This window comes from Pipistrellus kuhlii, unplaced genomic scaffold, assembly GCF_014108245.1.
Source record: "Pipistrellus kuhlii isolate mPipKuh1 unplaced genomic scaffold, mPipKuh1.p scaffold_m20_p_2, whole genome shotgun sequence".
NCBI classification, from domain to species: domain Eukaryota; kingdom Metazoa; phylum Chordata; class Mammalia; order Chiroptera; family Vespertilionidae; genus Pipistrellus; species Pipistrellus kuhlii.
Window position 1 is genome coordinate 104,978,193 of NW_023425515.1, and position 4,796 is coordinate 104,982,988.

General features: G+C 39.4%; 1 pseudogene; it reads right to left on the minus strand.

The window, feature by feature from the left end:
• Nucleotides 1–415: 415 nt before the first annotated feature.
• On the minus strand, nucleotides 416–591 carry LOC118724963 (annotated as a pseudogene).
• Between the last annotated feature and the right edge of the window lie 4,205 nt (nucleotides 592–4,796).

The following is a 4,796-nucleotide window of genomic DNA, read 5'->3' on the forward strand; positions in this document are numbered from 1 at the left end:
GGATTTCCCCCCTGGATTGGAGAGGTTACAGGCTATGCTGAAGGGACTCCACCATGCATGAATTTTGTGTACTGGGCCTCTAGTTATTATATAACAAGAGAAAATTATATAAAATATAATTGAGTGATTTTTTTGTAAAACAAGTATATTAATGGAAAGAATAATTGGGGAAGGAATGGAGAAATAGTTAACTTAATTTCTGTTCAAAGTTAATGTTAACTATTATCATATTGACTGCAAATATGTTTCTATAACATGCATTCTTTGATTGTGGGTTGTACAAAAATAGCATGAGCCATATTTGGCAATCCCTGATTATACAAACACACACACACACACACACACACACACACACACACACACACATTATTAGTGGGAAGAGTTACTAGTCCCCACCTATTGCTTATGGGTGTGGAATTCTTGTGATATCCAGAGAAAAAAGAATTTTCTGAGAATCACACAGGAGAATGAGTAATTTTCTATTTAATTTTAAATATATTTTATTTATTCCAATATATCCAAAATAGTAACATTTTAAACTGATATAAACAGATATTACACTTGATCTTAGCCAAAAGACTGAGAAGTGATTATATTAACATTTTAATATATAATCAATGCAAAAATTATTAAAGTAATTTTGCATGCTTTCTCATTTTGATAAGTCTTCAAAATTTGGCATGTGTTTTTTTTTATCTGTTTGTTTTATTTTTTTCTTTATTGATTAAAGTATTACATATGTGTCTTTATCTCCCTATAGTCCCCCTCACATCACTCCTGCTCGTGCCCTCACCCGCCTAGTATCTAAGTCCATCTATTAGGCTTATATGCATACATACAAGTCCTTTGGCTGATCTCTCCCCTTCCCCCACCCTCCCCTGCCTTCCCTCTGAGGTTTGACAGGCTTATCAATGCTTCTCTGTCTCTGGATCTGTTTTTACGCTTTCACTCATTTGTGGAGTATAATGAACAACATAAATTGATGAATGAGTAATTTTTATTTCTGTGTAATTATATCCCTAAGTTTCCAAGAACCCATTTCCCCTTGTCCCACTGAGGAAGAAGTATAGTTTCAACAGGGCTACAATCAAGTCAGTGCTCTGAGTTTCCATTTCATGTCTGCATACTCCAGCCCAGCATCCATCTAACTTAGCTTGTGTTCCCAGTTGCAGTCCATCAGTCAATCACATGTGGGTCTGCAGGGCAATATGGCTATGGAGGAAACATGAACAAATGCAGTGAAGCAGGACTGAGACAACTCTATCAGCCAAGAGTCAAGAGAGAGTATTATTTTTGTTTAGGGGATTATGTATCACCAAATTTTCATGGACTTGCAGTACCCATGCCCATTCTGGCTAATGATCTCTGTTCCCATGGGTGGCTGACAAACACCTCCATAGTCATCCCAACTTCATTGCACATGGGTCTATTTTCCCTTTGCTGGACCCCTTCCCCCATTGTTTTTCAGGGAATGAGTCTGTGATACCCTAGGGAGTGTGAAATTTCAGCTTCCTGGTGAAGCGGCCCAAATGACATGTCTATAATGTCTGGCCTTCCTTTTGCTCCTTTCTTCTTATTAATAAAAAAAATTCATGCACATTAAAAGGGGATTAATTAGAGGAAATATGTTAATATTGCTATTTGCCCTTTCTTTATGATAGAAGTGTCAGAGATGAAGGAAAATTAGTAAAATCTATATGAAAGCCAGAGTCTGGGGCAGGCCACACGACCCAGAGTCAAGTCTCTGCCCTCCTGTGGCACCTCAAAATCACAAGAGACCCAGACCTAGCCAGTTCCACCCCCATTAGGTGAGATCCAGACCAGGCTGCCCCACCCCCATCAAACCCCACTGGGCAGGAGGTGCAACCTCAGGTCCCCTGGCCTGGTGCTGGCCTCAGGGCCCCCATCAAGCCCCACCTGATGGGGAGAAAGCCTCAAGTTCCCTGTCAAGCCCCATCAGGCACTGTGCATGGCCTGAGGTCCCTGTCAAACCCTACCAGGGTTGGGTGCGGCCTGAGGTACACCAGCCTGATGCCAGGGCGAGAGGCACAGCTTGAGGGCCCTTGTCAAGTCTCCCTGGGAAGGGGGTGCAGTGTCAGTTCTTCTGCCTGGCCCAGTACCACAAAGCTTCAGGTCCCTGCTGATTGCTCACTAAGGCTCATTATGGTCACTCGGCCTCTGCTGTGGATACACCCGTCTTGTGTTTAGGAAACCCCACCCCTGCTGTGGGTGCAGCCATCTTGTGTTACAGAAACCCTGCCTCCACTCTGGGTGCCGCCAATTTTTGTGATGGTGTGATGGTCAATTTGATATTTCCTCTTTATTAGATAGGACTAGTTAATTACAACCAGCTGGATGGTTCAGTTGGTTGGGCAAACTCAAAAGGTTTTTGGGTTCAGTTCTCAGTCAAAGCACATACCTGGGTCACAGATTTGATGTTTCTCTTTCACATCTATAATTCTTTTTCACACAGATAATTTTATTTTTCTCTATTTCTCCTTCCTCTCTAAATTAATGAAAACATAACCTCAGGTGAGAATTTTTTTTTAAAAGACATTTTCTTCCCTAGCCATTTTAACAGTAGTATAAACCTCTAAATCTCTCTGCAAACCACTGAGTGAGCTGGGTCTCACCGATCATTTTCTAGTTGAAGTTATAATCACCCGTGAATGTTTCTTTTTTCTTATTAAGCCTTTTATGCATTTAAAAATAAAATTCATGTAATAATTTTTCTAGTCTGATAAAAATCCTAAAATGTGAGAATTGTATTCATGATTAAAATATGTATATTAACACAAAATAATATTCTATGATATTAGCATTAGTTGCTAAGAAAATTATTTTAATTACTATGATGAAATAAGTTGAATAGAAGAGTGATAATTAATATTTAAGTAGTTTGTGAAATATTTTATTTAGCAAAAACCCACTGAATACTTACTATCCAAATATGTGCAAGACTGCATGATGGATGATTATGATAAATTGAATAAGAAATGGTGATTGCTCCCAAAGAATTTTTGATCTGGTGAGTTACTAAAGGAACATATCATTAACTATTAATATATTCCAATGTAATAATAATAATAACAACAACAACCAGCACTAACAAATACATATTATATGTTAAGAGCTGGAATAAGCAATCTTAAATATGCAGCATTATTATTTGCATTCACAGGTGATAAAACAAAGACTTAGGAAGGTTTTGCAACTGAATGAACAACTTATAAAGGAAGCACAGAGGACAGAATTCATTCCTTTGGGTAGAAATTAAGGAAACCCATATAAAAAGTAATTTTTTAAAAAATATATTTTATTGATTTCTTACAGAGAGGAAGAGAGAGGAAGAAGGACAGAGTGCTAGAAACATCAATGAGCTGGAAACATCGACCAGCTGCCTCCTGCAAACCCCCCACTGGGGATGTGCCCGCAACCAATGTACATGCCCTTGACCGGAATCGAACCTGGGACCTTTCAGTCCGCAGGGCGACGGTCTATCCACTGAGCCAAACTGGTTTCAGCTAGAAAGTGATTTTTTATCCAGACCTGAAATTATCCACATTAAGAATATGTAGGAATTCAAAACAGAGAAATCAGAAGAGGCATATAAAAATACAAAGAAATGATAATGCATCACTAGAAAACAGAACATAGAAAGCTACTGACAGATGATGAGGCTTCAAAGGAAGTGAAATACTTCCTGAATTTAAATTAAGGTTCATAAATGTCAAAGAGCCAATAATAACCTGCCTTCTATCTAGCCATAATATCATTAATTTTTAATGAATAAAAATAGTTTTGATGTGTACATAAAGTTATAAATTTGCCAAAAGGGGATGTATCATCAGATTGCTTGCAATTTTCAGTTAAATATTGTTAGAAATTTAAAGGTTTTCATTTATCATTTACTGTCACATAAATACACAATTTGCAGCTGTCTTGGATGTGGTGGACCAACAGTTCTTTTGAGTTTAATAACATACAAAAGAAGCAAAATATATATCCCTGTGGTTTGAAGACTACCACAGATACCTGTGTGCCAGCAGTTCGTCATATTAGCCCATCCACTGAGGAAAAAATGCTCATGTTCACAGCCACACTCCTTGAGTTTAAAACAAATTTTTAAAATAAAATAAGTCAGACAGAGAAATAAAAATAAAGTAAGACAACCTTCTCAATAAAAACACTTCTAATGGTAGAAAAGAACACAACCATGTTTATTACCAGCATAAATTCCTATTTAGTTCTACTATTAAATTTAACATTGAATATAAATTGAAGGTGATACTCTATAACATAGCCATGCATCTATACATATAAAGAGGTAATATGCTAATTGTCCATTACAGTGTCCCCAAATTGTAACAACCAATTTGCATACTGACAGACCAGCAGGAGGATGCATGTACAGCAGGGGGCAGGCGGCCAGAGCCAAGTTCCCCGGGGGGTCTGAGGAAAGCTCCTGACTGGAACCCAGTCTGCAAAGAAGGAAGAGGAAGCAGCCATGGGGAGCTCTTCCAATCCCCCTGCACAAACACCGTACCCCAGTCCCTGCACTCCTGTGGGACAGGAAGTTGATCCAGTGGGGAGAAGACTCAGCCTAAGGGGTAGCTGCAGCAGATCTGTCTCCTGATCTCTTTCCCTGCCACCCCCATCAGGGGCACCCACAACAATAGCATGCCGGTGACCACCCATTAGTTTCCCTGACATACCCAGGGCTTGCGGCCTGCTGCTGCCCGGCCCCCTACGCTAGGGCCGGACATGCCTCTCCTCCTACAACTCCAGACCCAGGT